At 44.7% G+C, this 27,194-nt stretch overlaps 1 protein-coding gene across 2 annotated transcripts in view; it reads left to right on the top strand.

The window, feature by feature from the left end:
* Positions 1 to 27,194, top strand: part of LOC124711298 (calcium/calmodulin-dependent protein kinase kinase 1) — a 1,501,168-nt gene that overhangs the window by 1,061,916 nt on the left and 412,058 nt on the right. The gene's annotated exons all lie outside the window — the stretch shown is intronic.

Below are 27,194 nucleotides of genomic sequence, written 5' to 3'. Positions count from 1 at the left end.
TTTGACCTTTCAGTCTAGTTAACAGTAGTTTTTCCGCCTTTCAGCAGGAACTTAGTCTGCTACGTGTACGTGGAAATAACGTGTCAGCTCACATTATTAATGGACTATTTGTCGTGTCGTATTAGTGCACAACTGAGGAAGTACCTGCAGCAAGCGTTGAGAGTGAAACGTCTTGTTTGCATTCGCATAGTGACTATGAAACTGTTACTGCTGTCATTCCTTTTATGTTAACACAGGACTGTGGCCATATGAGTACTGGAACTGTATATGATAAGTGGCAAACATTTGCAAAAAAATGTTTGTAACCAATGACAACCTTTTACTTCGGTATGCACATGTCCGAGCAAGTCTTAATTTTAATAAGACCGATCAGCTCAACAGATTGTGGGATATGTAATGCTTGTTGGATGATATGCACGAAACAAAATAATAATTTTATGTTGTTCTGAAGATGCCTCGTCAGGGACCTGAAAGTAGTTATGAATAAAGATATTTTTTCACGTCTTGAACTGGGGGTTTTAATCCATACATTCTAACATCGCTTGTCACCCTATTTCACAATGTGAAATAACAGCAAAATAAATGAGACTAGTTATCATTCTTTAATCCGGTATTCAAAAGATACCAGGGCTTCACGTTTCGTTTAGTACATTGCTTTGCACCTCACTATATTATGAGCATGTTGTGAGTTTTTACATGTAGCTGATATTTAGTCAAGATGTAACTTTATGTTACTGGAAATTTTAAGGGATAGACTTTCCTTGTACAATGTGGTCAAAACGAAACTGGCGCACAAAATATTTCAGCCACTTTAAAAGATAGGCAACCCAAGTTACATCACCTGCCGCAGTTGCGGATGATGTAAGGTGGGTTGCCTGGCTTAAGATACATGAAATATTTTGACAACCTGTTTTACTTTGTCCAAGCTGTTGGCAATTTATTTATCTGCGATAAGCTTCATATTGCAATTACTTCTATCCGACAAGTAATGAATAATATGAACACACTGCTCGGGCACTCCAGGTATTCATGTCTCTTATGTGTCTGGCGAAAATCTTTTGGAAAGTCTGGAGTTATTCATAGCCCAGAGTGGTGAGGCTACAGTGCTTCCACAACACCATTGGTTACTGTTGTGACTTGTCGATTATATAAATGGCAGCCGTTGCTGCAGTCGGCTGCTTCGTGCCTTGTTGGCAGTAATCCGGAATCTTGGCGGGAACTGGGTCTGAGAGAAGTTGGCTCGGTCTTTGCGCCTTATAATACCTACGCCACGGCTGCAGCGGTGAAGTAAGTTCTCCGCAAAGTTGACAAAGAACCTTTTGTTCAAAGTTGAGCCGTCTTCGCCGTTCCCCACACAAACGTCCCATAGTTCCTATTGCAGGACTCTGCGTCATTAATTGCTTTCAGCAGCCTCGCAGTCAGAACTCAGGGTGCACTTATCCTTCTGAGTCCCACCGGCACGCACAGTTTTGATGGTGTTCTACGTGTACAACTTTTAAGGGGTTTAAATAACGTCTATCTACTCTACAAACCATTACCTCTCTCAGTGACAAGCTCGTAGATTGTTCGGGCCAGCGTATTTTGTTGATCATAAAGCGCTGCACTTTGTCTTCATACCTCTGGCTGTCGATGTACGATATTTATACTGTTATTAGTTGCGAGAATAGATGGCGTGAATGTGAGTCTTGTTTCCACTATATTTCGTTCGTTTTGCGTATTGTTTTCGTATGCGGATAGAACTCATTATTGGTATTCTGTGTAAGAGAAATGACCCGCCGTGCTTTATCTGATGAAGAAATTGCCACCGTGTGGGATTAGCCGAGCCGTCTACGGCGCTGCAGTCACGGACTGTGCGGCTGGTCGCGGCGGAGGTTCGACTCCTCCCTCGGGCATGGGTGTGTGTGTTTGTCCTTAGGATAATTTAGGTTAAGTAGAGTGTAAGCCTAGGGACTGATGACCTTGGCAGTTAAGTCCCATAATCTTTCACACACATTTGAAAATTTTTTGAAGAAATTGTCGATTTCTGAATTTTTTTGAAAGATTGGTAGTGAAGGTAATTCGGGTGACACAGGTGTCTTTGAAAGGGACGGCTACATCATGTGTTCAGGTACAGAACTGTAAAATAATGGGGGAAACGGTATTTTCATTTGCTCTTACTAGGAGTATTGAATGCCTTTTGGTTACATTGTTCATTTCAGACCAAGAAAATGATAATATCTGGTTTCATTACAAATTTTGCCAACAGCTCCAAATAATCAAATACCGGCCGTTAACACTGGCCTCTGCAGTTGAATTACCGAATGTTTTAACTTCACTTCCTCATTAGTCACAAAACACGAAAAGTAATTCATTCATCATCTGCTTCAATAATATGTCGGCAATTCTGAATGTTACAGTGAAACTGCTTCCAAGACACCCAAGAACAATTTTCTCTCGATACATGGTGTAGTAGCTTCTCAAAACAATTGCCGTCTCCACTCAATACACAGGATCAACTCACCACCGGAATCCGAAGCATAGTCATGTGTCGCCGCACCGTCGTAGTCATTCCAGCGATATGGCGAAGCTGATCGGTCCGCTGGAAAAATCCTACCGCTGCGAGTGCAGCGCCCTGGCAGCACTTGCGGCCGTCGTATGCGTCACTCCAGTTGCGCGCGATCAGCGCTGTACTCGTTGAGTGAGAATTCTACTGGTGACGGAAATAAGCTGTCACAATGGTCTCGAATCGATTATTAGGTTCCTTGGATTCTTCCTCATACTGGTCGACCCAAGCGTCAGCAAACGTGATGAAGTTTGTCAACAGGTGCTCAGGAATTCATTGCATTGAATGGTAGTCCCCGGTATCATCGAGTGAACGTTTATGAGACTCTTCTTGTTTATCATCGGGTTTCTCATGCACTTCGTGTACCGTTACTGTCCAGTATTGCTGTTTGACATGGAAAAAAGTCTCATTTGTGAAAACAGCAAACAGGAGCTATCAAGGAAGTAAAGGGATCAGAAGTGGAATAATTAGTATGTACATTATACACTTGAAACGTCCCCTTAGAAAAATTAATGAATTACTGTGCTGATAAACCTCTTGCATTATTTGCTTTTCAAACAGCTGAGCAAAACTGAACGTACTCAGACATTACTCTCTTTACTTATTCTGATCAACACTAAACCGACACACAATATTTTTAGCGCAACGCAATCTGACTTTTAAAAATCCCTACAAAAGAATGGCCCTGACTAACAATAACCTATACCTTTCATAAATCACTTACCTCACAAAAATCTTTGTTACTCAAACTACTGCAATACAGCGAACGCCACTACTGCTAGCAAAATAAAAGATTCAAGCTACTGAAGGCACTAACTACTGACAGGCATAGTTACCAAATGAAAGATCTTGATAGAGAACAAACAATGTATTTACATTAATAGTGTTCAAAAGTCGTTTTATATATATATATATATCAGTTCATGACATCCAGTCTTACAAATTTACTGTCTCTGATGGACACACGTCCAAATCATCCGCTCTCAAAACTCCGCCATTTCTCTCCCCACATCCACCACTGCTGGCGGCTCACCTCCAACTGTGCAACGCTACGCGCTGTTCACATTCATCTGCCCAACACTACAATGGCGACTATTGCAACAATGCCACCCAGCCACAGACTGCACACAGCACAGCCAGTGATTTTCATACAGAGCGCTACGTGGCGGTGGCGTTACCAGCCTACTTACACACTAAAAAAGGCGGCACATCGCGAAGGAATTACCCGAATGAGACGGAAATCGGTAGTTTGATGTACATGTGCAGACAAACAAATGATCACAATTTCAGAAAAAAATGAATGATTTACCGAAGGGAAAGAGCTTCACAAATTGAGAAAGTCAATAACGTGTTGGTCTCCTCTGGCAATGGAAATGAATGTTTGAGGTCCTGCCGCCTTGGTGCAGGTCTTCGACGCCACACCGGGCGACACTGAATGGGGATGAAATGATGATGAAGACAACACAACACCCAGTCCCTGATCGGAGAAAATCCCCGACCCAGCCGGGAATCGAATCCGGACCCGTAGGACTTCAATCCGTGACGCTGACCACTCAGCAATTTTTTTGTTTTTGTTTGTTCTCTTATTTATTTATTTATTTATTTATATTTTTTTAAATTTTTAAATTTTGAGAGTGTTCAGTTATGAGTAGGTGGAGACAAGGCGGGCAGGGGTCGGAACCCGAGGCCTGGCCGCGATGTCTCCCCCCTCCCGTCCCTGAATCACTCCCTCAAAGTACCTTTTTGATTTATTTTTGATTTTATTATTTTTATTATATTTTTTCCAGGAAAAGGGTAAATGAAAAAATGCTCTTTATTGGTACAAACTTAAATACAACAGAAATGCCATCCTTCCGGCGAAAATAACACAAGACATTATACTCGTAGAAGGCGAGCAATTTTTTTTATGAACAAGGTGTACGAAAAAAAAAAGAATAATAACACTGATGTAATCTAAGAGGTGTGAAGCAATATACACTGGAGTGAGGGAAAAACCAGTGTTTTCTGGTGTAGTGCATAAAAGAAAGGAGGTGCGTGTCCATGCGCCTACTCCATTGTGGGTTACAATGTAGAAAGTAGCGCGGGGAGTCTCAGATGTCAGCAGGGGGGGGCGGGAGTGCTGTCGGCGTGTGGCACCATCCAACTGAGCGGGGGTGAAGTAAAGATCGCATGTAGGTAATTGGCGAAGAAGGCGCGGTAGCGCGGTCGGTGTTCGACTTCACTGTGGGCGGTTTGTAAGTACTGGCAGAAATCAAGGCGTGATTTGTCGCCATCATTATACATGTAGGTGATCGTCCATCCCTTGACCCACACAATCGCATGATTTTTGGTGGCGGGGAAATAAGTATTCTCACGATGGATAAAAGTCCATGGGTCAATCGAGTCCGGCGGAACGTGGAGGTAACAGGCAACGAACCGTCGGGCAAGTTTCCAGACGTCACTGGTGGCAACACAAGTCAGTTGATGGACATCGTCATCCACGAGGTGGCAAATGGAACAAAGTGGAGAGTCCTTTAGTCCGATGGCGTGAAGACGATGATTTGTGGCGAATTTTTCATTTGCGACTTGGTACCAAGTTGCCCGGACGTTGGAGGGAAGAAAAGGCTGGTGGATGTGACGCCAAACCGTTGGCCACCGCGTGGACGGACGTCTCAGTTCGATATTGTTGCTGGATATGGAACGAAGGAGTGGGTGTAAAAATCTCTAGGTCGAGGAGAACGCGTGGTCGGTAAGTGTGTGTGAGCATAACTGAAGTCGACGATGAAATCAGAAATGTGCGTCAGATGGTGCTAGATGTGTCCGACTGGTACTGGTGGTGTTGTGGTCGCGTGCACAAGAATTTCCAGCAAGCTGCGCGTAAGGGAGGTGCCCCCGTGCCACTGCTTGTGCGTGGTGGACATGTACAAGGACGCCGCGCGGAGTCGCACACATTGACAAGGCCGTGCACCCCCCCCCCCCCCGCCAAACCGCTGGAGGGGGGGGGGGGGAAGGGTGAGCGTGTCGTAGCGGACCTTAAAGAGAGTACCGGCCGTGAGGAAGTATCCGAAGGCAGCGTGGAGGCTGCGTCCAATAGTTGATGGCAGCGGGAGGACCTGTGCGATGTGGACCATTCTGGCCGCCACATGTTGATTGAGGTATTGGACACGTAGTAAAGGATCGAGTCGTCGGAGAAGATTTTGTCGCACCGTCGTGCGGATAGTTTGGAGCGCACGCCGAAAATTGATGGCAGCGGAGCGTCGCACGGTGGAGGTGAAAATGATACCAAAGTATCGTAGTTTTTGTACACACGGGAGAGGTGCTAAGTCATCGTGTGAGAGGCCGCGTCCAATGGGCATCGCCGCGGATTTAGCCACATTCATGTTACTGCCCGCTGCAGTGCCGTACGTTGCTATCAAATCAAGTACCGTGTGTGTTTCACTCCGTGAACGGATCAAGAGGAGGAGGTCGTCCGCACACGCACGACATCGAAAATTGTGCTGTCGCAAAGTGAGACCAGAAAGGTGGCTCGTCAGACTCCCGATGAGTGGCTCCAAGCTTATGGCATGGAGTAGGGTCGAAAGTGGGCAGCCTTGCCGTGCGGATCGCCGGATCGCCACTGGTCCCGCCACACGGCCATTAAAATGAATCAGCGATTCGGCGGTGCCGTACAGGCGCCGGATCACGTCGATAAAGGCTGGTGGAAAACCCATGCGGTTCATCACTGAGAACAGAAAAAGATGCCGCACTTTGTCGAATGAGCTGTCAAAATCAATGGCAACCACTGCGGCGCGGAGTCTGCACGCCGCTGCCAGTGCAATTAAACCGCGACATTCTCCTGTGGCCGTTTGTATATTAACTTAGCCGCCCGGAGTTGTCTGTTCCGGGGATAGAGTGCTAGGCAGGATCTTGCGGCATCGCGTTGCCAGTAGGCGTGTAAGCAGAGTCAGGGGGCGGTAATGTGCTGTCGTCACACCTGGTGTCGGTTTGTGGATGGGTATAATAATTACCGTGACGAAGGACGGCGGTACGGCGTTCCCCATCGTCAGCAGTTCAAGAAACATCGTTGTCCACCGTGACGCCATTAGTGTGAAGAAAGCGCGATAAAATTCTATCGACAATCCGTCGACACCAGGTGACTTATTCAGAGCACCTTTTTTGATTGAATCGTGGATTTCGTGACGCGTAATGGGCTCCATCAGCTCGTCCCCTTCGTCGCTGGTGAGGGTGCGAGTTACGTGTGGTAATACAGACTCCTCAGCGTGGTTGTTGGTAGGCTCCTCCTGGTATATTGTGCGGTAGTGGTCGACAAAGGCACTGACGATATCGGCCTGGCAAGTGACGTGCTGGCCGTGACAGGTGGTGATCTCGGTGATGAGTTGTTGTCGTCGATGTTTCCTATCGGAGGCGATATGATGCATGGTCGGATGTTCTTGTTCCGCCGAATCTTGACATCGGATTCGCACCTTAGCCCCCTGCAGTCTACGGCGTGTCAAAGTTACAATTTGCGCCTTAATCCTGCTGCGTTCCTTCTGGGTGTCGGGGGTGGGCGGTTGGGCGTCCAGGTCGCGGAGAACGGCGTAGAAATAGTCAGTAGTGTGCCGGCGCCACATAGCAACTTCCTTTCCATACTGAAACAAAGTACGTCGAATGGCAGGTTTGGCACATTCCAGCCACCAGGTCAAGGTCGTGCAGTATTTAGGTAAGCGACGTCCACAGGTGGCCCATGTCTAAGTCACACATTGAAGACATTCGGGATCATGAAGATGGGAGGTGTTTAGCTTCCACGGTGCACGACTACGCCAGACCATTTGCTTGGGGAAGAGAATGTTGCAGATGTAGGGACAGCGGTCCGAAAAGGCCAGGGGCCAAAGTTCTGCACTTTGGACTGCAGGTGTGAGTTCCCGAGAGACGTAAATTCTATCAAGGCGGCTTGCGGAGTGACTCGTCTGGTAAGTATGTCCAGGCGCGTCACCGTGCTGAACTTCCCAAGTGTCGCGGAGCAACAGATCTTGGACGACGAGACGCAGTTCTTGACAGGTGTTGTAGTGGGGCACTTGATCTTTAGGGTGCAAGACACAATTAAAATCACCCTCAAGCAAGTAATGGTCGCAGCGTCCAAGAAACAAAGGAGCGATTTCTTCTGAATAGAAGAGTGCCCTGTCGCGTCTGCGGGTGGAGCCTGTCGGAGCGTAAATGTTGACAATACGCGTCCCCATGACGGTGACGGCCATGCCTCTGGCAGATGGAAGATATATGATATCGGCCACTGGAATGCCTTCTCTGGCGTAGATGGCTACGCCGCGTCCCAGGTGGTAACCAGGAGAAGGATAAGTGTGATATCTCGCGACGTCTGGAAGTGTGGCCAACTGTACTTCCTGTAGTAGTGCGATATCGACGTCCGACGCCCATATCATCTCTCGCAGCAGTTGAAGTTTCACGGGTGAGTTAATGGTGTTAGTGTTGATCGTCGCTAATCGGTAGGTTTGGAGCCGTACCCCGCCGTGGAGGGGAACTCCAACGGCGGAGGATGAAGAGGGGCGAGGCAACGGCGAGTCGTGCCGTACGCCACCTGACGGCGTTATAAGCGGCGTAACGATGCTTCCGTCTGGGGTAACTCTGTCTCCAGCGTGTGGTCCGGGTCCTCATCGACGTCCTCACTCCACACCATTGAAGGCGTTGTCATTGTGATGGTCGTACGTTCCACTTCGGTCGTAGGGGTGGAGGACATCTCGGCGGCAGTCGCATCGGTGGAGTCCATTGGTTCAGGAGCACCTGGGCGAGCCAGTAATGTAGGCATCGATGCATCCACAGTCGGCGTCATGTTGTCGTCATTCGTATCGTCGTGTAGGTTCTCCGAGGCCTCGTCGGGTGGGGCGGCCTCCAGAGCATCAGGGGGAGGTGATCCGTCTCGTTCCGAGACGGTACGGCGCCTCCTCTTGCGCCTCTTAGTTGAACGTTGTTTGCGGGTTCGTCCCTCCGTGTCGGAAGACGGAAGGGAGTCGCGTCGCTCTGAGAGGAAGGCCGTCGCGGGAACGTCAAATGAAGGGGCGTCCATATGTTCGGGTGGGTGGGTGTCGGAAGTCGTCGCTGTTGGTAGTGGCGCCGGAGTAGCGTCAGGCTTTGAGCGCGACGTGTCGGCCCCGGCGGTGTCCGTGGCAGCTGGAAGGGTCACCGGTACGTGGTCCGATGGGCGGCGGCCGGTGGGAGGAAAAGAGAGCGCCGATGCGTAGGTGATCGGTAAAACCGTCGTCGGGGCCGGAGGTGCCACGGTAGCGGCTGGCAATTGGGTGATTCGTCGCTGAAGACACTCAGATCTGAGGTGGCCTTCTTTGCCGCACCCGGAACAGGTCTTGGGTTGGCCGTCGTATATGACAACCGCGCGGCACCCGCTAATTTGCAGGTAAGATGGCACGTGGCGATGGAGGTCGATGGTGATCTGCCGTACACCGTTAAGAACGGGGTACGTTTGGAATTACGCCCAGCGTTCGGCAATGTGGCCATGTACAGTGCCATAACGTCTTCCGCCGAAAGCTCGAACGGGAGTTCGAAAACTCGTATGGCACGCATTCCTAAGCCGGCATGGTCGACAGTGACCGCTCCGACATTGCCGTCGGCGTGGCAAAAGCGTAATCCATGGTTGGTGTCACGAAATATTCTTTCACATACCGCGTCATTGACGACTTTGACGTACACAGTACTGCTTAATATGGACAAATGGATGCCCAAGATGTCGGAAGCTGGGATCTTAGCAACGTCGCGTAGGAAGCGTTCCACTTTCGAGGCCTTTGGTCGTGCATAGTCGTTGCAGAAGATGAATCGTAAAGTTGATTTTCGAAAACGGTTGGTCGTGGTTCTAGTGCACGTAAGCGATACGTAAGTGACGGCCGCTTAAATGTAAACAACAGCGAGAGCGCGCGCTCCGCAGGCGGAAACAACAACACGTCCGCACTGCACGGCGGCGAAAGCCGGACTTAAATTTGGCTTGGCATTAATTCAGAGCACTTGGATTTCCTCCTGAGGGATATCGTGCCAAATTTAGTCCAACTGACGCATTACATGTTCAAAATCGGCTGATGTTCCAAACGCTCTCCGTTGCGGAGAGGTATGACCACCTTGCTGAGCAAAGTGTGTTTTCACAACCACGAAGGCCGGCCGCGGTGGCCGAGCGGTTCTAGGCGCTTCAATCTGGAACCAAGCAGCTGCTACGCTCGCAGGTTCGAATCCTGCCTCGGGTATGGATGTTTGTGATGTCCTTAGGTTAGTTCGGTTTACGTAGTTCTAAGTCTAGGGGACTGATGACCTCAGATGTTAAGTCCCATAGTGCTCAGAGCCATCAGCCACAAGCACGAAGACGAGCAGTAGAAACTCTCGCCGCTTGCGGGTAGGGTTTATCTTGCTGAAATGTGAGCCCGGGATGGCTTGTCAAGGAGGGCAACAAAACAGTGTGTAGAATATTGTCGACGTGCCGCTGTGCTCCAAGGGTAGCGTGCTTGATAACCAACACTCCTGGGTGTCGGGCCGCATGGATGACGGTTGCCAGATTATCCCACCGCTGTCCGGAGCACTTCTTCTCCCTAGAATCTCATTGACTGGAAAAGATTTGTCTTCAGTGAAGACTCCCACTTCGAACGGTCCGATAAGAATAATAATGTCATATGACGAGGGCCTCCCGTCGGGTAGACCGTTCGCCTGGTGCAAGTATTCCGCTTTGACGCTACGTCGGCGACTTGCGCGTCGATGGGGATGAAATGATGATGATTAGGACAACACAACACTCAGTCCCTGAGCGGGGAAGATCTCCAACCCAGCCGGGAATCGAACCCGGGCCCTTAGGATTGACAGTCTGTCGCACTGACCACTCAGCTACAGGGGGCGGCTACGGCGCCCGATAACTATCGAAGACGTGTCTGGCGATGGCCCGGACAGCAGTGGGATACCAACATGTCATCCTCCATAGAGCCTGACAACCAGGAGGAGAAGTCTGCGGTGCTGTTTCTTTTCATAGCAGGACACCTTTGGTTGAAATCTGCGGTATCCTTACAGCTCAGCGGTACCTCGACGACATTCTATGCTCCATTTTGTTGATCACGACAAGGCATCCTGGGATTACATTTCAGCAAATTACGACCTGCTTGCATACGGCGAGAATTTCTGCATCTTTTCTTTGTGTTTTTATAATCCAACCTTGGCCAGAAAGGGCGCGGAATCTCTCCCCAATTGAGAACGTTCTGAGCATTATGTGCAGGGCATTTCAACTAATTCTCGATTCTGATGGTCCAGCGTTCCAGTTGGACATAATTGGACTGGATATCCCTCAGGAGGACATAAAACAACTCTGTCAATCAATGCCAAGCCGATTACTGTTTGCATAAAAGTGAGGTCGACCAACGCATTACTGACTTGTTCAATTTGTGATGCTCTTTCTCTTGAATAAGTTATCCAATGTTAATGAAATTGTAATCACTTGTTTGTGTGTACATGTATATCACATCCACAGATTTCCGTTCCTTTCAGATTGTTCCTTCGTGGTAGGTCGTTTTTTAGTTCCATTTACAATTTGTACAGAAACCAGATGGCAGTTATAAGACTCGAGGATCATGAAAGGTGGTAGCCTATCCTCGATGTTATTCAATCCGTATATTGAGCAAGCAGTAAAGGAAACAAAAGAAGAATTCAGAGTAGGAATTAAAATCTATTGAGAAGAAATAAAAACTTTGAGGTTCGCCAATGACATTGTAATTTTGTCAGAGACAGCAAAGGACCTTGAAGAGCAATTGAACGAAATTGACAGTTTTTGGACAACATTGTTCTGGAGAAACAACAATTGCTAAAAATTAACTCAGTATTATGGAAACAGTCTTAATCGCGAAATTTTTTATTTTTTTAATTTATTTTTTTAATTTATTAATAAAAATTGGGATTAAGAATGTTTTCTTAATACTGAGGAATGGACAGTGTCTTGAAAGGAGGACATAAGATGAATATAAAAAAAGGCAACACGAGGATAATGGAATGTAGTCAAATTAAGTCGGGTGATGCTGAGGAAATTAGATTAGGTAATGAGACACTTAAACTAGTAAATGCGGTTTGCTATTTGCGGAGCAAAATAACTTCTAATGTAGGGTAAGGGGAATGAGGGCGTGGCCGTTTCCTTGACTGAGGCTTTCTTCGCCTTTCTTAATGGTCGAAGTAGAGAGGTTATAAAGTGTAGACTGGCAATGGCAAGGAAAGCGTTTCCGAAGCAAAGAAATTGGTTAACAACGAGTACAGCTTTAAGTTTCAGGAAGTGGTTTGGTTGGTTCAAATGGCTCTGAGCACTACGGGACTCAACCACTGAGGTCATCAGTCCCCTAGAACTTAGAACTACTTAAACCTAACTTACCTAAGGACATCACACACATCCATGCCCGAGGCAGGATTCGAACCTGCGACCGTAGCGGTCGCGCGGTTCCAGACTGTAGCGCCTAGAACCACTCGGCCACTCCGGCCGGCTCAGGAAGTGGTTTCTGAAAGTATTTGTATGGAGTGTAGCCATATATGCAAGTGAAACATGGACGATAAATAGTTTGGGCAAGAAGAGAATAGAAGCTTCCGAAATGTGGTGCTACAGAAAAATGCTGAAAATTAGATGGGTAGATCACATAACTAATCAGGAGGTATTGAGTTGGGGAGAAGAGAAATTTGTGGCAAAACTTGACTATAAGAAGGGGTCGGTTGGTAGGACATGTTCTGAGGCATCAAGGGATCACCAGTTTAGTATTGGAGGGCAGCGTGTAGGGTAAAAATCAGGTTGTAGTAGGTACGGGGAGATGATGAATCTTGCACAGGATAGGGTAGCGTGGAGAGCTGCATCAGACCTGTCTCTGGACTGAAGACCACAACAAGAACAACAACAACCATTTTAATGCAGCTCTCTTCTTTCACAGAAACTCTGTAAAGCCAAAGCTCGATCAAAAAGTAAAATGCTGCAACGAGAAAAGATTTATCCAGGAAATCAAACAGATACAGAACATTGCTAAGGTATAGGTACGTAATCATTTTTACGTGATCAGCGTTGTAGTCAAAACATTTGTTCCAGCGGCAAACCAAATTTTCAGAATAGGCACAAAATGAAACAGGGTGCGGGTTTGGTTGCCCCCTCATAGCATCCTACTGAATATCGGCATAATTTTTTAAGTGGCGACAGTTCGAGTACAGCGTTAACGGTACGAAAAAATGAAAATCCCTTGATGCGAAATCCGAGGTGTGTGGAGGGCGTTCTGAGGCAGCCGGACCAGATCGTGTATAACCAATTACGTATGCGGCCTGACATTATCGAGCAAGAACACGGTACTTTTCGAAAATAACACCGACCGTTTTCGCCGATTCGCCTTCAGCTACCATTCTAGTGTGACACAATAACTGTCAGTATTCGTGGTTCTGTGGCCGAGCAAATCATCCACCAGCACACCCTGCGTGTCCCGAAAGGCTGTGGTCGTGACTTTCTTCGCGGGTGCCGTTGTTTTGAACTTCTTGTGGTGGGTAACGGGAATGAGGGCGTAGTCGTTCCCTTGACTGTGAGGCTTTCTTTGCCTTATAGGTCTAAGTGCGTCCCCTCTCCGTCAATTTTCGGCAGGATCAAGGTTAGCGTGGGTTAGGTTACAATATTTTCTATCAAGGAAGTTAGACAGAGTTTATTTTAACCTACTTCTACAGGATGGATAGATACCACGACACCTCTCCGCTTGGCTGCTGCATTGCAGCTCTTGCTATTAAAAAGAAGTCAAATGCATGTGAAAAGCTGTATCCGTCTCAAAGTAAAAAACGTGACGAGTTCTGTACGCTCTTTTCTCAGTTGTTGGAATAACCAGACAAGTATTACGAATATGTGAGATGGAAAGAGAAACGTTCTATCACATATCCCAGATTTTTTGTGCTGACAATGGAATGCAAGATTACAAACGCTCTGCATAAACTCAAATAAATTCTGCAAAACACATATATGTCAGTTAACTTTCAGTGACTGCCATTAAACATATTAGTGGAAGACAAACAGAAATTTTAGAATTAGATACTCTGAACATTTGAAACATTGAAAAGTGGAAATATGTACTCCACATTTGCAAGCCACCTCCTATAATGGAATCATAAAAATAGCGTATAGGCAGTAATAATACTTCGCATACAGTCAACGATCTCCTACGAAAATCTCAAAAAAGTTTCACAACAGTAGGTTTAACTATATGATTCGTCACTCTTCTCATTTGAATGAACTATTTTGGAGGTTATAATTGACGCCTAAAACTTCCGATAAGAATTTTGCCCTCTTGGAGTTTCCAATGAAGCTGCGATTTCAGTTCATATCCCTATTATGATATGTTTCATCCTCAGAAAGCGGCAAAAACACCTGTATTGCACTAAACACATCAGTCTCTCGGGGGTTATATTTCGTCTGTGAAAACGTCAGCCGATTCGACAGAAGAAAACAAAATGAGTTAAATATCAACGGTTTTCGTCTGATGCCTGTAAATTCAGTCGATAAGATCGGCTGCCTTCGACCGATGTCGGTCGTCGGCGGAACCTCCGAAGTCGGTACCACAGTGACCGCAGTCTAAGCTTTCGTATAACAAGACCATGTTTCGTTCCCTGTGGCTATTCTATACAGGGATGTAACAACACCAATCCGATAGTTCGTTAATTACTGGATAGGTAACCCCACTCGCTTGGCTTTATTCTCGTGTGACATGAAGACACACAAACATGATCTCATTATTTGATGATAAAAAAGCACTCTTCCTGGATATCAGGCTCAGCAATCATTACCGCCAGAAAATTTGAGCCATAATTCTGACAGTAAGCAGTTACGACCCTCTGAATATAAACCTTTTCAACTTTCAAACGCATGTTTGTCACTCTCTCCGCCCCACTGTAATCGAATAATACCCTAGGCGAATACTGTAAAGTCGAGTGACGACCAGAGCCCTTCTATGTACGGATGTTGAAGGCGAGGGAAGAGGATGATGGAGGTGGATGCGTCTTGGAGGATGGAGGTGGCACATCTATCCAATGTGACGCGACATCGTGTTCGAGAACAATTGTTATTCACGGCGAAAAATAGTAAATCATATGGACGGCTTATTTCAAAAGTGGTACAAGTCCATTTTTGTTCATTCTGAGATACAGAGTCTTAACGTTAAATGAGCGCTGAAAAATCTGCAGTTGAGATACCAGAAATATTCAAGTATATATACTTGAATATATACTTGAATATTTCTGGTATCTCAACTGCAGATTTTTCAGCGCTCATTTAACGTTAGGACCCTGTATCTCAGAATGAACAAAAATGGATTTGTACCGCTATTGAACTAAGCCCTTCATATGACTCGTAATTCGTCAGTTTCATGCGTTTAGTATTGTTTTAGCAATGTTCCCTATTGATATTATGTAGTATATATGTAAGCCACGAAATAAAACTGAATGAACCTGAGTAACTCCTACATAACTTAGCGATCGGGCATAAGCGGTTGTAGCGCGGTGATGTGACAAAGAACCGGTAAGTTTAAATGCCGTGCTTGCAGATCATAGCTGCGTACTGTCAGAATTATACCCCAAAATATCACGCTGTCTGGGTTTCTGAGGCTGATATCTTGCACGTGTGCCTTTTTGTCCTTAAAATACGAGATCAGGTTGGTGATATTTCCTTGTCACAGTTGCCGGAGTACCTAGCAAGAACACGTCTGCCGATAGCCACTACATTATCAACTAACATATTGTATCCGTGTGCAGCCTGCACTACATGAGTGCCACAATTAGCTTTGATCACTCATTCGGAAAGGGACACGTTCTCCTTTGAGATAGAAGTGCTTTGACGCCCTGATACTGGCACTTTTGACGCATCCACGCTGGTCGACCTCGGTAACTGTGGGGTCAGCGCGGCGAATTTTTTTTGGTAAACCAAAGCGGTCAAGGTTTGGTTCCCAACGGGGCCGGATATTTCCTTTGCTGGGTATTTTGTTGTTATTACGTTAGTATGGCCGATATTGATAAGAAAATCGCCTCAAACACGCTGTCGTATCGTCTTTCCACTATTGAAATGACTGCATGGGCAAGAAACGAAAGTAAATAAATTGAAATACAAAGAACGTTTTCTACGTTTATCAAATTCCTGACATAAAAACCATGATGTATTCGTGATATTGAATTCGCTCTGTAAACTTCCGCTAGCTGGCAATGAATTGCAGTCGAGGAGCCGGCCGCTGTGGCCGAGCGGTTCTAGGCGCTTCAGTCCGGAACTGCGCTGCTGCTACGGTCGCAGGTTCGAATCCTGCCTCGGGCAGTGTGATGTCCATAGGTTAGTTAGGTTTAAGTAGTTCAAAGTCTAGGGGGCTGATGGCCTCAAATGTTAAGTGCCATAGTGCTTGCAGCCATTTTTGAGCAGTCGAGAACGTCTGCTTTAAACGCAATAATCTTATTACACTTTACACTTCTCTCACCAATCACGATCCATCAACAACTCTGTCTTGGAACAGAAAGCTGCTTCTACCTGAGACATTCGAAATTTGTTTCTGTTTTTTTTATTTTTCCTTCATATCTTTCTTTCCCTATGTTGAAAGTTGGGCGGGCTGTCGCAGAACAAACTTTGTTCGAGGGAATTCCGTGTGTTTGCTTCACAGCCGAGAATATGTTTTAATATTAGTTACCGAACTCACACCAGCTTTATTAGATACAACAGAAACAACGATATCGTAATGACATTTAGACATCAAGAGGCACTTCCTCCTTTGTGAGGCGACATAAATAACACCTTTCCCGTCTTTCTCCATTCATTTCTTCTTTTGAAGGGGGTAATTCCGTGTACACAAGTTTCTCTCAGTCACAGTGCCCCCAAGACCTTGTTCTCTCAGAAAAATTACGAAACTAGTTGCCTCCAATGTTATCGGGTGTACCTTCGGATGCCAGATCCAGTCGTCGACAACTATTGAACAATATGAAATAAAACTGTCACGACTTCAGAACGGTTGCGTTAGGACATTCAAACTGCACGGATAGCCTCGGGACATGATGGAAATTAGTGTGCGCTGTGTTGTTTGGTTTTTTGACGATACCCACTTTCATTTGGATGGGTTTGTCAGTAAGTGAAATTGACGTATTTGGGGGACTGAGAACCGGCATTTCACGATCGAAGTCTCTGCGTCCACAACAGGTGACTGTGTGGCGTGCAATGTCCAGTCACGGAATAATCGGTGCGATATTCCTTGGTGGCATGGTGACTAGCGAACGGTTCGTACGTGAAGGTTTTGGAAGATGATTTCATGCCTTTAACCAAACTAGCCGCCAGGAGCACTTGGGGGACCGCAATCTGGCTCTGGGATACCCAGAGGCCTTTGGCATGAGCCTCGATTGGCCGCCATATTCTCCGGATCTGAACACATGCGACTTTTTCTTGTAGCGTTATATTTAAAGACAAGGGTTAAAGCAATAACTCCAAAGCCACTGCTGAGCAAAAAAACAACCATTCAAGAAGTCATCGATAGTCGATGTTTCGATACTTCAGCGTGTCATGCAGAATTCGTCTGCGCCAATGTTGGCAGGGAGGCATATCGAACATGTCGTAACCTACATGCGAATATCTGTAGTGACGTTTACATGCTGAATAAAGTGTGTGTACTCTTTAGTTTGTAACTAATTTACGTTCTTTTCCATATATTTCAATAAATGTCATCCTGTATTTCGGCAAACAACTGTTCTGCCACAGCAGGTGCTGCTGGTTCAGGGTTCGGGCCTCGGTGGCCTCGCCGTGCTCGGAGGTTGCGGTGGTTGAGGCACGGCGGAGGATTGTAGTTGTAATAGTGCGTTTGCACCTGTGCGACTGTTCTTGCCCCATACGCAAATAGAGGCACGCGTGTTGATTTCATGCCTCTTCCTCAACATGTGCATCATGCGAGTGATTGCTTTCGCACCTGTATTCTCTGGATACTCATACTTTCGTGTGAGGCGAGCCACAGCCTCACGACGACTAGCTGCGAGGCCAATGGTGTCAAATCATCTTATGTGTGTGTGGTGAGGGGGGGGTGGGGTGGAGGGGGATGGAAGGGGACTCGGTTGCCTTCCGCCCACTGTCTGTCTCATTACGCGTTCAGATATCGCGTTCTGCTTTGATGGAGATTTGTACTGGCTCCCATGCGTAACCCAGCTGGAAGCGCGTGTTCCTATTGATTAAATTATCAGCCACACGGATTTCAATTGTTTCTCTGAAAATGTAGTTCCCGCAGTTTATCGGTGGTAGCCAGAACTGTCGTTTGCTGGGAATTCATTTAATGTCCAATTTGAGTGTAGTGCAGTGTTCCTCTGTTGCAGACCTGTTGGCTGCAGTAAGCGAGTGTGGTGCTCATGTTCTCTACATAGATCTTCAACTTGCGGATCGTTTATGCAGTACTAAACTTGGTACAGCCCGGTTTTCTGAGATAGAGGTCTTCACTGTCTGTAATAAATCCCATATATTGGCTGGCGAGTGGATAACTGCCGTTATTTGGTGTTTTCTCAATATTTTTTCCAATTTTTGACGATACATTGCCAGCAAACGGCATAAAAGCGATCTTATCAGCTCATTCCTTGATTCCGGCCTCCGTGAAGGTCTTGGGGCTCTTCCGCAGCTACTCTTGTGGAAGATGGATTCTCGGTGCCGCAGCTCTGTCGTCAGACTTTGTTCTCTCTTCCGAAAGAGATGACGACAGCTGTAGGCATGGACATATAAAACCGTATGCGTTTGCTTGCGGTATGCCCTGTGGGTCAGGGAGCCGTCGGGCTACCCTGAGCTAGAACGTCAAGGAAAGAAAGTTGGACATTTCCTTTTTGCGTGGTAAACTGAATGATTTCAAGGATGAAAATATTCTGTAGTTTTTCGGCTCGATGTGACCAGGAGACAAAAGTTTCGTCGACATGCCGAAAGAAAGATACAGGTTTTCGTTTAGCGGTTTCCAGTGCTTTGTTCTCGAAGCACTCTAAGAACAAATTGGTTACAGCTGGCAAGTGGGGCTTCCCACAGCTATATCATGGGTCTTCTCATAATTTTGTCAATTGAAAACCAAATAGGTCTATATCAGAACATGTCAAAATCTGTGAGCTCTTGACTGAACTTCTCGTTGATTCGTTTTATGGAGTCTTCCAAGGGGACTAGAATGAAAATGCAGACGATGTCGAAGCTGAAAATAATGTCGCACACACTCCAGTCTTAGCCCCTTCAGCCAGCCGGTGAAATCACCCGAGTTGCGTATGAGTATGTACACGTAGCGACATGAGGGCTTATCAGATAAGCTAGATGCTACTCCAGTGGACATACTGCAGCTGGAATGTTTTCCACTATTGACCGCCAGCCTTCCTTTTCGGTCTTTGGCAGGCCATATAAACAAAGTGCGCTGGCGAACTGTTCTGTAGTTGTCATCTGTGCGCCCCGTTCATGACCAGGCAGGGCAGAGGTGCCTAGCTACACTTCCTTGGTTGGATCGGCTTCATCTTTTCGGTATGCCAGATCGCCCAGAGGCTCTGGTCATCACGTTGGAGAAGAACCGTGACGTTGCCCTTATCCGCTGGAAGGACAAAGATTTATTGTTGTTCTTTGAGAGTACGAAGTTCAAATTCAAATGGCTCTAAGCACTATGGGACTTAACATCTGAGGTCATCAGTCCCCTAGGCTTAGAACTACCTAAAACTAATCAACCTATCACACACATCCATGCCCGAGGCAGGAGTCGAACCTACGACGGTAGCAGCCGAGTGGATCCGGACTAAAGCACATAGAACCGCTCGGCCACAGCGGTCGGCGAGTACGAAGTGCTGACCTTCCTGCTTGGCAGATGTTGCTTCGTGGTGGATCCGAGTTGGTGAGAATTCATCAGCTTCCCCGACGAATTCCCTCTGCAGTATCTCCTGGTACTCCTCGGGTAGCCTGCTCCACAGCACTCACAGTCTCAACGGTTGGAAGACATGTAAGCGTCGACGCGAAGTTCAGCACTTTCTGCAGTGCTGCCGTCGCTACGTCGTCCAGTGGTTTCTCCCGTACCTTTGATCGCATTTTCTTGCGACCGATGAATGGAAATCTAGACGGCTTGGCGATTTATATCTGTTGATTTCTTGTGCATCCAATCCAACAAGGCCCAAGTGACTCCGCCCTTCCATTTCCATGAACCTGCAAAAAGAATAGAGGATATCCGTAGACGAAGTGTTAAGAGTTCTCTGCCGGTATCATCGAGTTGTCCTTGAATCATGCGGGTACTTTTCTTTGTCAGAGCCACGATGGCTCTTCGTTTGATGCGATTAGGTCCGGGGGTGCTAATGTGATGCACCATTTTGATGAATGTAGGTATAGCACTATCATCCCAACATCTTAGTAAATGTAAACAAGTTGTCAATATAGAAAAAAAATACTAAATGCTGTTCTTAACACTTCTATGTAACGCTGCAGAAGTTGCGTATGTCCCTACGATACAAACAGGATTGTATGAATTTGAATGAGTGACACGTGATCGTTTGTGTATTAAGGAACGATCTACAGTTTGTGAAGTTCGTTTAATTGTTATGCCTACCACAATTCACGGTGTGACGAGGCTGTCTGTAGAGAAAAAGTGTTGTAATTCAACTGCCAATTGTTCCCAATAGTATACTGCTTCTCACAACTATTAACACCAGACTGGGAGAACAGATGGTTAACAACCCTTAAGTAATCATAACATCGTTATGATAGTTCACTGTTGTCTAAGACATCAGTAAAGGTCGAGTTCTGTCACGTATACCACTAACAGAGGCACCAATGGGTTAATGAACCGCCTCGTATTTTGCTCTTCCCTAACAACGAACGCAAAATTTTGACAAATAATTTGCTGCTTGCTCTTCTTTACTGTATTTGTAACAATTCTGAGATTCCTAACGATGATTGGTGACTAAATTCATAGAAAAGGTTCATCGTCAGTGACTACGCATTTGTTATTCGTTGGGGATGTGCGTAATTTGAGTCACTTTTCACAAGAAAAATTGAAAGATTGCGTTAACAATTGTCCCACTGTGTAATGAAATAAAGCTGTTGAGAATACTAAAAAACAACCTTTGTAATGAAGGTTTCAGTATATGTATCACCAGTTCCTGCAGTTAAATTCTGTATACACTTACGTGGGAGCGGATAAAAAATCTTGCGAACTGTACCTGAAGAAATGTGTTGAAAGGATAATATTGCAGAGTGTTACAAAACTATGCCTTCAAACTTCGTGGTGGGTATCGTGAGGAAGGAACTGAGGATAGCAAAACGTCATCCAATACGAAGCGTCGAAGCTACAGCAACCCTGTAAAATCTACAGTGTTTTTCGGTATACAGGAGAAAAATAAAATACGGATGGGAACCTTCGTCCGGAACCGCCATCGACCAAGGCAACAGAGCATCGTTTTCGAAGGAGACAACCTCTGTCCACGCAGAAACTACCTCTATCTTCTCCACTGGCAATCGTGGCAATGAGAGTTTATAACCGAATAACAAACAACATTGCGAGATGTTCCACCTACGGTCCATCAGCGCAAAAATTTACGTTTGCTGCCTTGGAGCAACTTTCGGAGTATAGCGCTGTATAGCGTCGCAGGATGACGTTTCCGGACACTGGTTCTCAATTTGTTCCTCAAGACACCCTCTACATCTCATCTAAGTATGATGGTACTGTTTTTGACACCCTTTATGTTTCGAGTGTTTGGACGTTGCGAGATAACATCACAAAGATGGTCGGGCGGTTCCTCTTTGTCGAAATGCCTTGGCTCACTCGTCTAGGGGTTGAACCGCCCTAAATTAGACACTTGTGATCATTTGGTTAAATTTTCTGGCTGATGGCAAGTTTGCGAAATACAAAGTTAACATAACATATAATAACAGTAATTGTAATATCGGGAACTAAATTAAGGACTACCATAAATGATGTAGGCCACACTGTAGCGATTTGGTTAGAATAATGTTTATTCAGAAAGCAAACTAACAGCGAAAGTGGTCGTATTTAGAATTACTATTACACTCCAGCGCACATTTATTTGACACAGTTCGATCACTCACAATCTCACCGCGCAACACAAGTCCTATACTCCACATCGATATTCACACGAAAAGTTGGAGTCCACACCAGGCACGCGACTGCTCCGTGACTAAGTCCTGTGATACAACAGAGCGCGAAAGTTCTCTCTTCCTAGCTGCCTAAAGACCGACTGCACGCTTTCGCGTCTCAATCCGAACTGTCCCTTTGGTGTTTCCATCCGAATTGCCCATTTTCGCGTTTCCATCCAAATTGTCCCCTTTGGTGTCTCCAACCGAACTGCCCATTCTCGCGTCGGCACCAGCACTGCCCATCCCTGGCCGCGTTTCCCACGTGCCGAATATCCTCGCTGAACTGACTAGGGCAGTTCCCTTTCCTGAAGGAGTCCATCTGATTGGCTAAAGCTTATTCTTCATTATTTTGCATTTCATCATATTTAAGTAATCAAAACTTGACCACTTTCACGTTCCAAATAAAGTAACAGTAATATCCATTACATAACAAACATTAAATTCTTTTACATAAAACCAATACAATTTCCTTGTGACTTTGAATGTCACGGCCATTAGCTTTGCACCAATGTGCTTTTAGATAAATAAATAAAGTACAAAAGTAGCTAATACGGACTAAACTTAACAACAAATATTCTATTACCTAATCATTCAATAAGATGTCATACTGTCATTGTTCAGTGTGTTTGTGTGGAGAATATGATGATCTGATGCTTAACTGAAAATACTGATAATTTAAATTTATTACATCTTTTAAACAAATAAAGTTACAGAGTTGATATTTACAACGTTAGTCATTTTAATGATACGCTTCTATATGAAATGTCGATAATTAAGATAAACCAAAGCGTTCAGATTTTAGCGTTCCGGTCTTTGTTACAAAACGTCTTAATTTCACTTTAACAGTAAATCCTAAACTATTATAGATGTGATCAATATTCAAGTTTTATTGGGATCAACATGAAAATATATGGAAGATGGCAGATTAAAATTACTGTGGCTTGATTCTTTGCATCACTACAGAATGAAATAGTTTTCATAAATGTTTTCCGCTATGTCCGATCGTAAGTCCGCCATATTTAACAGCGCTACGTCGCCTTGGCCACAAACGGCCTCTACTGGTTTCCCTATGACGTAGCTTCTCTTCTGTTTCACTTGCATACTACAGAGCTTAGGCCTCCATAGACAATAGATGCCTGTGAGTTTCCCCATCTCGTGGTGAATCTGCGCCCTTTGTGGCTTGCGGTCCTGGACGACAGCGTTCGTTTCACAATTCCTGTAGGTTGACTCTTTCCGCCATATATTTAAATTAGAGCACAATGCTCATTAACTCACAGCGTATTCCATCTGATATATTCAGCGGCAACCTCAAAAGCTCAAGCATAAACTAAATCACTTGCAATATTGAGTAGTTGAGGTAGCGGACAGTGGATTTCAAGAATAAAGTATTGAGGGCAATGACAGAGCCGCTTAGGTGGAGTTTGAGTCTTCACTACGCTTTAAAGCTCCTTAAGCAGTACACAGGGTCACAGATAGTGGATGATCTACGCGGGCGAAGTACACCAGATTCCACTACGTCGTTTGGAACATATCTCTGCTTCGAGGCCAATACGGCAGAACTAAAGCGTATAGATAGCCAAGGTTGTTGACAACACTTACTAGCACCACAGCTGCGGAACAAAATCAAGGGCTCGGAAAACAATGCAAGGAAGCAGTTCGAGACCGACATTGTAAAATTACTTCAGTGAATTAATGAATATAAGGGCGTTATACAAAACGCCATGATTAAACTGGAAAGTTGATAACATTGTTACCGTGTCCTACTATCGTTATAGTAAGTGGTATATTATTGGAATTTACTAGTGTAATGTGTATTCTAACTTGGCCTTGGTGGGATAAGAGGCTGAACCATGTCTTGTACGATCGTGTCTTACAGCGGCGTGAATATATTCAGACTCATTTTCAGTGCTTTGCGGCCGTTTAAACATTCAGTTCAGTACACATGTTAGTCCAAACAGATTCTGGTGGTATGCAAACTATGCAAGCATCAAGAATAATCAATACCTACACTACATGTTGGCAGCTGTAATGTTACCTACGACTGTGCGAGTAAAGCGGAGTTACTACACATGGTTTTCCGAATTTTCTTCACCAAAGGAGACGCAATAATTATTCAGAATTCTATTGAAGAATAGCTGCTTAAATGTAATTTTGTTGTAGATCTCCTCAGTGTAACGAATCAACTTACTCAATAAAGCCAAGTCTTTCAGTCAATTTGTTGTCGGATAGGTTCCTTTGGTAGCATGTTAATCAAATAGCTCAATTTTAGCAGTCATATATAACCGCTTCCTAGACGAAAGATGCGTACCAAAACACTGAAAAAGTACAAAGGTAACACCAAGAGACAAGTAGGGATATAAAAGTAATCCACTAAATTATAGACATATCGTCGACATTGTTCTGCAAAAGTATTTTGAAATGTGCGCTGTGTTCCATCAATAGAAAACGACTGGAAGAAAACTGTTATTGTCGTACAACCATCACCCAGAAAATATAGTTCTTGTTAAACACCTGGCTCTTTGTTCAACTTGATTCCAAATTCCATGATAAATCCATATAAACGGTTTAGGAGAAATTTGACCCAGTCTCTAAGATATTTTGCAGATGATGATGACGTTTTCCATCTAGTAACATCATCAGAAGATCAAAATTAGTTGCAGAATTATTGGACACGACAACTGTATGGTGCGAAAAGACGCATTTGACCCTTCACAAAAAAAAAAAAAAAAAAAAAAAAAAAATTTACATTCTCCAAATGGGTAGAAAAATTACGTTAAATTCATTCAGATATTTCTGCAAGTCTTCATAGTACATATCGGAATCTTCCTTCTTTCCTTTCTCTGTCAGATCTCTTCTATCAAACTTCAGGCTCACTATGATCTTGACTGGAGACATAAATGCAAGAATAGGTAAAGAACTCTGAAACATCCCCTTAGAAAAATTAATGACTTACTATGCTGGTAAACCTCTACATTATTTTATTTTCAAACAGCTGAGCAAAACTGAACGTACTCAGACATTTCTCTCTTTCCTTTTTCTGATCATCACTAAACTGACACACAATATTTTTTTAGCGCAACGCAATCTGACTTTCAATAATCGCTACAAAAGAATGGCACTGACTAACAATAACCTATACCTTTCATGAATCACTTGCCTCACAAAAATCTTCGTTCTTCGAACTACTGCAATACAGCGAGCGCCAATACTGCCAGCTAAATAAAAGATTCTAACTACTGAAGGCACTAACTACTGATATGCACAGTTTTTGATAGAGAACAAACAATGTATTTACCTTAATAGTGTTCATGTCATCCAGTCTTACAAGTTTACTCTTTCTGATGGACATACGTTCAGATCATCCGCTCTCAAAACTCCGCCATCTCTCTCCCCACATCCACCACTGCTGGCGGCTCACCTCCAACTGCGCAACGCTACGCGCTGTGCACATCCAGCTGCCGACCACTACAATAGTGAATATTCAAACAATGCCAACCAGCCACAAACTGCACACAGCAGAGCCAGTGATTTTCACACAGAGCGCTACGTGGCGTTACCAACATAAAAACCTAAACAGCCTACTTACAGCCCATACACCAGTTGATCGGAAGCAATGGAGAAGATGTCATTAATAACAACTAAATACATTTGAGAAAATTTGTTAGTTTCAACGAATATATTTATTAATTCAACCACAATAGTCCAAGGACGTAATTCTGACTGGGGAGAAATCACGTATGGTGTTCCCCAAGGCTCAGTCTTAGGTCCACTATTGTTCTCATATATATAAATGATCTTCCGTCTAATATACAACATGAATTAGTTCTTTTGCAGATGACACTATTATTTCCACCAATCCAAGCATACATACAGAAACAGAAGAAATGGTATACAAAATTCTTAAAAGAATCAGGTCTGGTTTTCTGTGAACGGACTCGCCCTCAATTTTGAAAAGACAGAACATATTCAGTTCTGCACATCTAGCTATACTACACCAGTGATAAGTGTAACATAAGGTAAGGAAGTGATAAACAATGCGTAAACTTAAAATTGCTTATACATTCATATTGAAAACTATTTAAACGGCAGAAAGCACATTTTGGAACTCGTAAAACAACTCAGTTCAGCCACAGTAACACTTAGAATCAAGTACATCCAGGAGAGGGACATGTAAGTAAGTGGGCAAATTTTTCGTTTTCATTCAATAATGTCATATCCAATAATGTTCTGGGGTAACTTATTTTTAAGAAAGGAGCCCTCAGTGCCCAAAAACGTGCTGTCAAATTAATATGTGGTGCTCACCCACGAACATCCTATAGATATCTGTTTAAGGAGTTGGGAATTCTGAGTACTGCTGCACAGTATATTTATACCCTCACAAAGGTTATTGTAAATAATTTGCTGAGGTTCAAAAGAATCAATGAGGTGCAAATTACAATACCAGAAGGAAAGATGACGTTTATTACTTCACATTAGGATTGTCTTTAGCACAAAAATTGGTGCACAATGCTACAACATAAATTTTTGATCACTTACCCTGCGAGATAAAAACGTTTCACACACAGCAAAGTAAAATTTGAAAACAAACAGTGAAAGTTTCCTATTGACAACTCCTTCTGTTCAGCAGAAAAATTTCTATCATTGCAGTGTGTGGAAGCTGGTGTGGTGTTGATATAAATTGACTCGTTACGATCTATAGTTCAAAATAACCCATGAAACATGTAACTTACTAACAGTTCTCGGATTTAGAATGCTCCATCTACACAACATGTGTTGGCATATGGACTACATACGAGAAGAATGGAGGTGAGCTAAAGTTATTTCACTGTTTAAAAAAGGAGATAGATGAACAAGTTTTTGAAGCCGTCACGGAAGAAGTTCACTCTGTTTCCGCAACCACAGTCTCACAGTTCTCTCAACGTCTTCATCAGAAGCATAATGATGTCCCCGCAGATCGTCTTTCATAATCGAGAACAGATGGAGGTCAGACGGTGCTAAATCTAGATTGTGTAGAGGATGCCGTACAGTGGTGAAGTTCTGCTGTGGTGGCACTTGAAGTGTGCGGTTTGGCATTGTCATGCCGCAGGAAAGCAAAGCAATAATGTGACCCATGCGTTCTTGTCAAATGCCGATTGTGCTTTCATTTTCTCTCTGAGTGATACGACGATCGGCCTGAATCGATCTGTCAATAGTTTGCTTGTGAAACTCGGTGGTTGCTTTCACTGGACGTCCAACACTTTATTTGTCACGCAGGCCAGATGTTCCCGCCTCACCATCTTTAAAATTACCCGCCGAACGACGCACAGTACTCACATCAACGCAATCACCATAAACTTCTTTCATTCTCTGATGAATCTCCTTTCGGGCGACACCTTCTGCCTTAAAGAACTCAATGACTGCACGTTGCTTAAATCGCACTGACCAACCGTCTGCTCAGATTTCCATACTTTACACTGTAGCAACCCAACGTTTATATGCTAAGGTTTCCCGCCAACTGGAGCTGTAGAGAAGAGGTTACGGAACAAGCTAGTACCTAACGCATACCAATGCAGCCAACTGTTGAAG

Source organism: Schistocerca piceifrons, chromosome 8 (genome assembly GCF_021461385.2).
Source record: "Schistocerca piceifrons isolate TAMUIC-IGC-003096 chromosome 8, iqSchPice1.1, whole genome shotgun sequence".
Lineage (NCBI taxonomy): Eukaryota > Metazoa > Arthropoda > Insecta > Orthoptera > Acrididae > Schistocerca > Schistocerca piceifrons.
The sequence above is the reverse complement of the archived record's forward strand: the minus strand, read 5'-3'. Positions and strand labels throughout refer to the sequence as shown.